General features: G+C 39.4%; 1 long non-coding RNA gene across 1 annotated transcript; it reads right to left on the bottom strand.

Annotated features, from left to right (window-relative positions):
• Window positions 1–835: 835 nt before the first annotated feature.
• Window positions 836–4,373, bottom strand: LOC109323996. The gene is made up of 3 exons (XR_002104819.1): window positions 4,275–4,373; window positions 2,343–2,346; window positions 836–845 (listed from the first exon to the last, which is right to left on the bottom strand). It is a non-coding gene; the product is annotated as an uncharacterized LOC109323996 (long non-coding RNA).
• Window positions 4,374–9,328: the final 4,955 nt, after the last annotated feature.

Genomic DNA, 9,328 nt, shown 5'->3' with positions numbered 1-9,328 from the left:
TCCCCCTGGCCTTGCGTGGAACCATTGCAGTGTTATTGTGTAACTTCTTTAATGTTACAAAGTCTGCAGAAAGTTAAGTAAATAGTGCACAAGCTCAGTTGAGTAAGGAGTTAGAAGGTTCTAGTTCAGTCAGCTTTTTAAACCAGTGGACATGGTGACCTAGATTAAGAACAGTTAAGTGTTTGTTACATAATTGATATTTGGTGCAAATATCTCAGAAACTAAAACAGTAACCACTAGACTTGCCTGAGGTGATTGATGATGTAATTGTACAACTGGGTGATTGACAAGTGATTGATGGCACTTCTGTTGGAATGGTTGGCTGAAAGATTGACAGGAGTGGTATGATTGAAGAGTTTTAAAAAAGCCCGCACCTGAGGAGAGGTGTGAGATTGGGCACGACTGAGTGTGAGACTGTGGGTCTGAGTTGTGTGAATCTGGGTTTTGTGAGTTTAATATTATGAGCTTGGATACTTGAGTACTAGTACAAGGGTAGTTGGGTGTGGTAGTGTGAGTCATGGAGTTAGGCTAGGATTTTGTGGTGAGATTCTGAGGAGAGAGTCTGTGTGCTTGTCATGTGTGTCTTTTCTGAGTGTGCTGTGAAGCTCCCTAGAGGACTTTGGAATCAATACGATAAGCAACTGACTCCTATCCAGTTATCATCACCACCATTGGAGGGTAAAGTATCACCCATCCCTGATACAGGATTTGATCCTTCATGTAAGAGGGAAATTCCTGTGAAGGAGGAGGAAGGAAATACAGAGTGCCTCACTATTGTGGCTGAGGGAGCCTGTGAGTCTTTGTGAGTGCAGCTACACAAGATGTTACATTGCTGCTGTGACAAGCTATGGTAACATAGTATCAGCAGGCACTAACCATGATGCCATTGCACTATAGCTTGTTGCTAGTGCACAGTAGAGTCAGAAATTACTCTTATCTGCCAGTACTGCACAGTCCTGACAGTGTAAGGCTAAAGCAAGTACTAAATGCACAGTGTGGTGGATGTGTAGATGTGCCCTCTGAAGATAAGACCTGTGGCTGTAACTGTGTGAGGAAAGAGAAGAGCCCCAGAGAAGTAAAATGGCCCCACCTGAGTTGCAAAGAACTCTGCAGGGCTTCTTCTTCACCTGGGATTTCAGGAGGGGAGAAGGAGTCAGCCGGAGCTCCAGGATAAAAGGAGACCTGCAACAGGCAAAAAGGGAACACCCGAAACCAAAAGTGGCTGTCTCAGGCAGAGAAATGGCAGGGATGGCTGCAAGCGCTGAGAAAGCAACAGAGACTGGGTTTAAGAGAAGCAACTCTGTGGAGGGAGCTGCCAGGGGAGAGAACCCTGAAAGAAACATCCAGAGAGAAACTGAAACTGCTTCAAGGCAGTTAGAAGATACCGTAAATACCCTAATAGCAGGGCTGAAGAAAAAGGGTACCATAAATGTGTGACTATAAAGGCAGCAAAAGTGCCAGTTTGTTTTCATTCTCCTTTTTGTTATAGTGAGAGGGAAGTCATCCCAGATCAATAGTGTGTTTACAACTATCAGGACAATAGGCCAGCAGAAGAACTGGCTAGGATTAATGGCAGGTTTGTGCCAGGCTCCATGCTGGGTGAAGTACAGCCAGGTCCACTGGGGCTATTGACTGGCCAGACCTAGAGACCCACAGAGCATTTGGTACTGCTCAAAGGCAGATTGCCAAGAAAACTGAACTAACACCCAGTGGAATGGGAGTAGGGGTTGGTGGAGCCCTCACTACACTAAGACAGAGTGCAAGAGTGAAAGCGTCAAAACCCACATGCCCGGCATTCTATTTACTCCCCTAACAACAAGTCATGGCAGGGAAGATTGCAGTCATGTGGGAGAGTCCAGCAAGATGTCGCGGTGGACTTTGGCCCATTAGCCGAGGTGCTAAAACTGTCTCGGTGCAGAAGATAAAGAAAGAAAAAAAGGAAAAAAAACAAACTTCTCACACAGGCAATGAGCACCAGAGACTGATGACACACAGAATGATAGAGACAAGCCTCTACCACAGATAGGGGTGGGACTTTGTGGGTGAAAGCCTGCCATTGGACAAACTGCAACATTGTTGCAAGTCTGGAGTGAGAGAAGGAACTTTGCTCTCTATCTCTCTCCTGTGTTGTACCTTTGTTCCTCTCCCTTTTTTGTTGTTTGATCTTCTCATTATTATTTTTCCCTAGTGTCTGTTTATTGATTTGTTGTGATAATATAGTCCTGTGGTTGTAGCTCCAGGTTAGATCCAGGGTGAAGGTTTAGACCTGGTGAGGGTATACTACCCATCCCTTTTATTTACTATGTGGGTATGTCAATTGCATAATTAGCTGATTTGCGTACCTGCCTCCAACAGTAATGTAATTCAGAACGCTTTGCAGAAATCATTTTGAGTTACAGCTCAGTAACTGCACTTCTGTCTGCTCAGTAAGACTACCTAGATCAGATTGCCCATGTTTAGAGTGATCTAAAGTTCCTAAACTTCTGTACAGTTTGCACGTAGATAGTTAGATCAGTTAGATCAATCTAAATGATCTTAGTTATATTTATTTTAGTTAGATCAATCTAAATGTAAGGTCTACACCTAGGGAAACTAAGTTAGATTGGATGTCCATTTTTAACATAATCTAACCTCTCCCTATACATCTGTACCAAGCCAAGGTGAGAGAATCCATGTGCCTATTTAGGGAGGTGTTGGTTGCAAATACTCATTGTGATCAAACATTTACTTGAAAAGTCTAAAGATTCAGATATATTTCTGTTACCAGTGACATATTTTCTTAGGCCTTCTTTTTTGAAGGTGTTTTGCAATTTACCCTCAAAATATGGAGACAATCTGAGGAGAACTGGCAGTCCAAGCATTTGTCTTAGATACGTATATTCTTAAAAACAGATTTATTTTGGAAAAGTGAATTATGGGAAGCTTGGGGTACCTATTGCCACTTGGTGTCAATTTTCTATAGGTTTTATGGGTCAATTTTACTCTGCTATTTTCCAAAAATGGCTGTTACCTTAGCAACTGCCAAATCACATGCATATACTTGTTTTGGGATTCAGAGCATAAAAGTTAAGAGTGCAGGTATTTAAAGAAACACAAAGAACCAGGGATAAACTATGGGAATTTATACTTTACAGATGTTCTTATCTAAGTTAATAACTCATTTGTTCTCCCTAGTTTTCAACAGTACCTTTTAGCTTCTAATGTTTTGTTCTATTAACCATATGTCTCTTTCCTTTCCTTCCACTGCAGTAATACACACACACACATGCATATATATATATAGGAAGAAAAGAATAAAAAATCATGGAAATGTAATGATATGTACACTGTATGTGCATATGCACGTATGTGTGGGATGGGTGGGGGGGTGCTTATTATTAAGTGGGTTGCAATGGTCTGCAAGAGTCTCTCTTTCAGATAAAATATTGGCCTGGTTTCTTTCCCATATCTGGTGATTGTCCATCTATGTGCAAGTGAAACATTTGGCAAGGATGAACAGTTTGGGATAAAATTAGAAATAGCTTGAACTTTTTCCCAGCCCTTGCCTCACACTGAATCCAAATTTTTGTGAGGTTAGAAAAAATGTTGGAAAGCAATAAAATTTGTCACCAGTTCCCGGCCATCTTGTCCTCTGTACTAATGTCCTTTCAAGTAAATGAGAACTGTAACCCATATTTATTAAATGAATATAGGCAAACCTCTTATGCTTATTCATCTCATTCTTTATTCTCCTCACATGAAGCGACATAGTATTTAAGGGCATGTATATCAATAAAGGGATGTCACAGGAGGAAATGTCAGTTTGTTCCATACATCTGGTCATTGAAGCCATTCTTCTATACTTAGTTCTCCGATGGAATTCCTAATATAGAAATAGGTGAGTGATTTATCCAAGGTCACATGGAGAGTCTACAAGTGACTACATCATTTCTTGGCTGGACTATTCCTGAGCAGGAGCTGACTATCTGTTCCAGTTCACATGCTATGAACCTGCAAATACACAGGTAAATACAATTTTGGGTACTTCTTCGTGACTGTTATTGAAACCTTGGTCTCTCAGGCCACATCTATATGAGACATTTACTGTGGAGTAGTCTAATTAGCTTCACAGAAAACATCTTGCATCTACACATGAAGGGTTACTAGGCTGGAGTAAACTAATACTCACAAATACAAATGCTACCCTGTGGCAGAGTTTTTTACTTTGCAACAGCGCATGTGTAGATGCTGACGTGGCAGGCTGGGGCATGAGGGTTCTTCAGTGCAGGGTCTACCCGCCAGCTAGCCTCACACTGGATCAGCCTCATGTCTCAGCCAGCCCCTCCACAGCACATTGAACTGAGTCGGAGCAACCCCAGGCTGGCAGGCTGACCCCCCGGACTCCCTCCCAGCTGGGGTACTCTGACCTGGCTCAACATGATAGCACAATAAGCACTGAAGTTTATTGCTGCACCCTAATTGCACCTATAGATACATCCTGGAATTCTCAAGTCATACTTAGTTCTGTTTTCAGTTCAACACTTGATTAGATAAGAATCTTTTACTTAAATAATTCAGTGGTAAAGGAGCTAGGAGATATTGCTTAATGGTGCTATTCATGTCTTCTCCTTTAATTAGGAATTGTTGTTACAGATCATTATGCCTATAACATATGCAACAAGTCACTAAGATAGGAGAGAGCTCATGAAATTCCACCCAGTAAAAATGACTTCCTCTTTAAACGATTTTTATTTTCTATCCAGTGATCTGACAGGAGTAACTTCAACTTGGGTGAAAAAATGATTAAACAAAATTCCACTGTATCATTCGCAGTGCTCACAGATAGCCTCTCTGTAAGACTATTGCAGTTTTTAAAAATATCGATATGGAAATGGAAGGACACACATTGGGAAGACAAGTATTTTCATTCGAGTGTGTTAAGATCACCATCATGTAATCAAACTGTGACCAGAATAAAAAAGAACACTAAAGGAAATGAGGAGGAGAACTGTATTAAAATGCAAAGCCTTACTGTCATATTACTTTTTCTTACAGATCGCTCTGTCATAGGCAAAAAGTCAAAATCAGCATTTTAATAAAGTGCCATGCAAGAACTCAGCTTTCATTTCTGAGAGGAAGCAGAACCATTATTACATCCTGTTTGCTGCTAATTCATCATCTCCTTCCTTTGCAAAAGATTTTTTTTTGGTATACCTACTGCGATACCTTGATTAGGTTTCATGTGTTTATGTCCATTCTCCACAGACAGATATTTCATTTGACAATATAACTCATGTGTCTTATAACAGGTTGGATTGCAATGGTACCAAGGACTGTGTGTATTTTTATGTCCCAGCAGACATGCTATGCCAAGTCTGTTGGAAAAGTTTCCCCCAACACACATCCCCTATAATTACAAACTAATTAGGGTTGATTAACTGGTTTACTAATTCCCTTATGTGTGACTCTGGCACTGGATAAAGCAGCCTTAAACAGGAGAGAAACGGGTTCCAGAGAAAAAAAGGATTACTCCACTCATGTAGAGCAGCCAAAACAGCCCTACAGTATTAAGCTCCTTAGCATATGGGGTAGGTCAGTGCACTACACTGAACACTACAGCTATACTGTGCACCACACAGAACACTACAGCAAAATAAAGGAGAGATTAACATTTCTTTCCCTTGGAAGAAGTTGAACAAGAGTCTGAAAGAAGGAAAAGAAAAGAATATCATCATCAAAAATACAGATTGCAATGGGAATGGAATAGAGCAAATGTTAATGCCTGTTTATATTCCGAGTCTCTGTTAGGTATCTGTAATGTTAAGCACATAGCACATAATACTGAGGCAAAGATATACAAAATGATTAAAACTTGAAAAGAAATTCTGCAGAGAACTTAGGGAAGTGCCTAAATATCATTGCAAGAATCCAGTAAAAAACCCCTGACAGTGCTGTGCAATTTGTACTGGAGAAACTTCCTGATATTTTTCAATAAGTAAGGATTTTTATTTATCTAACAGACTCAGAAAATGAATGTTTAATGAACTGAGACTTTGACGAACCCTCTTATTTATAAATACTCTATTCAGCAAAAGGTGAGATAATATAGTAAGTTTAACTTTTTAGCCACTGATAGGGTGCCAAGGACGTAGTTTGTACATAGGCTAAAGCAAAAGGCCTGATTTGGACAATATGGACTGCTCCATGTGATTGTTTTATACTATTTGAGGTAAAGCCTGGGCTCACTATCCTAGAACACGCAGTTTCCCCAGTCTTTCTGAACTGTTTGGAAGTCCTCCTTAAGGGAACTTATGTAATGCTGACATGACCACCCAATTCCTTGCTCTCCCCAGAGGTGGCTAGACACACACTAAGCCCAAATTTTTATCTGTAAAGGGAGATTACTGAACATGTTGTGAAGTAATGAAAAACTAAATAATACACATAGGCAGAGAAAAATGCTAATTTTAACTCTCTAATACTGAAATTCAGCTTAGTTAGGATGTGGTGGGTTCTTTTTACAAAAATGTTCCCCACACCATACTTAGTAAGTAGAACTCTAATAACCGAAAGAACTCTATAATCCCTGAACTCCCTTCCCCTTCAAGGCATAATTTTAATTTCATTCCTAAAAAGGATGAGGGATTTCTCTTATCCCTGGCCTTCCACTGGAGCTATACATAAGGTACATCAATCAGAACAGCTCTGAGAAAGAGGCAAGCATATTTATGTAAATTGCCTGTTCCCTTAAGCAGCTTCCCCTTGCAGAAAAGGTGGTGTACAGGGACTATCTTTGTTTAGCAGCCAAACTTCTGAAGGATCTAAGAGCCTGTGTTGCAACCAGTTTATCATTTATACTGATTTATATCAATTATTGGTGCAGGATTTATCTTGCACCAATTAGGAAATGATGAAGAGGTGCTAGTGTCAATCTATAAAGCCTAAAATTTAATCTTCATATTCACAGCAGGACATATATTTAGTATCTGTCAATGTGCATTCTTGTACCACCTGCATGTCTCCATGGTACCAGCAGATCTATTTTTCTCTATTCTGGTCTGTTTATCCATGTGCTTTGTGGAATTATATTAATTATATTTCAAAACCTCCTTACAATTTAAAAGCATTTTCCTAATCAGACATCATGCAAAAGGAAACATGAAATAAACAAATGTGTAAACTAGTGAAATTGTGGAGAAAAAAGGTAACTTGGCAATTGTAGGTGTTAAGCACAACAGCAGGGGTTGTGCAAAAATACTTTTTCTGTCAAGTAAGTACAGTGAGTGCTGAAGTGACAATTCAGAACCAATTATGAACATTATTAAGTGTCAAGTACAACAGCTGTAATAGTTTTTGTTTTGTAGGATGATACATAGTTCTGAGCTAGAAATGTTTCTGATTCTGATTGAATATGGATGTTTTTCAACCAGGTTTACTCACATATGTAACTTTGGTCTGGCATTTTTTTTTCTGAGTTGAACTTGAAAACATTTATAGCAGACAGGAGTAAAGCAGAAATCAAACCAAATGAAATGAAAAACCAAACCACTTTCCCACCATTTAAGAAGCCAAACACAGATCTAGAAGTAGCTGGACCCTGTGTCATCATCTCATATTTTATGTAGTTTTTGACTTCTGAAAAGGCAAGATTTCCTAGTTTACAGCATCTGAACACAATCTGAAAGGTTTAGTTCTTGAGAAGCCTAACCTTCACTAACTCAGGGGGGCCTTGATAAGCTACAGGGCATTGGTTATCTCAAATGGGTCTCCTCAGCACAATTCCTCTAGACTATTTCATATGCATCAGCCACAATGTAAACATTTCCTAAAGTTAACCACTAGAGATTATTATAAGATGGATAATATGAGGAATGATGAGCTCGCTAACTGTTACTGAATTCACACTCATCCGCCTCAAAGAGCTATACTAATATAAAATTACAAATTAAGTGTACTTTCATTAGGCTCACATAAAGGGAGATTGCCCTTTTAATGACACAAGTAAATTTACACTAGGGCCCCCCAAATACCTGAGCCAAATATTTTCTGTTAGCTTAAGTGATGCTCATTATCTTAAGGTGAATTGGAAGAGCTGAACCCCTTCGTGATGGTGGACCTTGCTTCTCTGTATCCTTTTATAATCTCCCAAAGAGCTGTAAGAACCCTGACTTTCCCACCTGCCACGTCTTAGATGTTATTATAATATGTTCTGCTTTGTGATGTCACTTGTCAGGAGGGTTGTTATATATCTGTTTGTTGTTTTATTTTGCTCTTTGGGTGTCTCTATTAGGAATCTGGGTATTACAGAGGAAAACTTCACTCGATTATTCCCACACACTCGCTGATATGTATATTCACAATCAGATGCAGATTAACACTAGTCTTTATCTTTATTCTTTATAACACTATACAAACTTTCAATATCTTTAAATAGAAGTGGTCCTTTTCTCTCTCTCTCTTTTTTTATAACAATTATATCAACTTTGTAATTCTATCTATATACTGTTCTTATTTAACCTTTATCAGTTTGGTTGGACTGAACTTGGTGTTAGTAAACAAAGTCCCTTTAACTCTGGTTTGTCTATTTCCTTTTTTTTTCTTTTTAGAGCAGGCATTTCTCTTCAAGCCTTGTTATTTCTCTCTCTTTACTTTTGCTATCCTGAGTGTGTACCTTTTATCTGGTGCATGCCTGAAGCCTTGAATCCTTGTGGACAGCACTCAGTTGTTTTCACTAAGCTTGTGGGAGTTAGTCAATTCACTCTTCTCTTTTTTGTGTTTGTTTGTTTACTTTTCAGCGTGGCTGCCAGCCACGTCTCCGGTGCCTCTTCAGGGATCCGCCCCTCTTTCTCAGAGCTCCACTCTCTCCAGCGACGAGAAAAGTGCTGAGGTAAGTGTCTTATCTCCTGGAGATCTTCTTTCTCCCTCACTTTCTCCTTCAGACACTCTTTTTTCTTCTACCTTTCTGAGACTCCCTTCTCCTCTTTTTTTTCTTTTCCTGGAGTTTCTATCCTAATATGGTAATAGCTCCAGAAGCGGCATTCTCTGGCTCTTTTTGCTGCATCGCTGTTTACTCTTTCACACGCATATTGCAGTTGAAAGTACATTGAGCATCACTAATAACACTAAATCTTCCCCTTACCATCTCTCTCATTTTTTCCCCTACCTCCAGGGTCCCTGAAACTCATTTTTAAAAATAAATTAAAACTACTGTTCCAGGATAAGCTACTTATTTACATTTTCAAGAGTAGCTTTGGCTGAAAAAATTTAAAACTGTTGGATTTACATAAATACAATTGTTTTATTTTCCTTGTGGCAATGTGCAGGACACGTTGGGAAATTTGGTCATCAC

The sequence above is a fragment of the Crocodylus porosus genome, unplaced genomic scaffold (genome assembly GCF_001723895.1).
Source record: "Crocodylus porosus isolate Cpor-Errol unplaced genomic scaffold, CroPor_comp1, whole genome shotgun sequence".
Lineage (NCBI taxonomy): Eukaryota > Metazoa > Chordata > Crocodylia > Crocodylidae > Crocodylus > Crocodylus porosus.
Note: the sequence above shows the minus strand (reverse complement) of the source record. Positions and strands in the feature narration are given on the sequence as shown.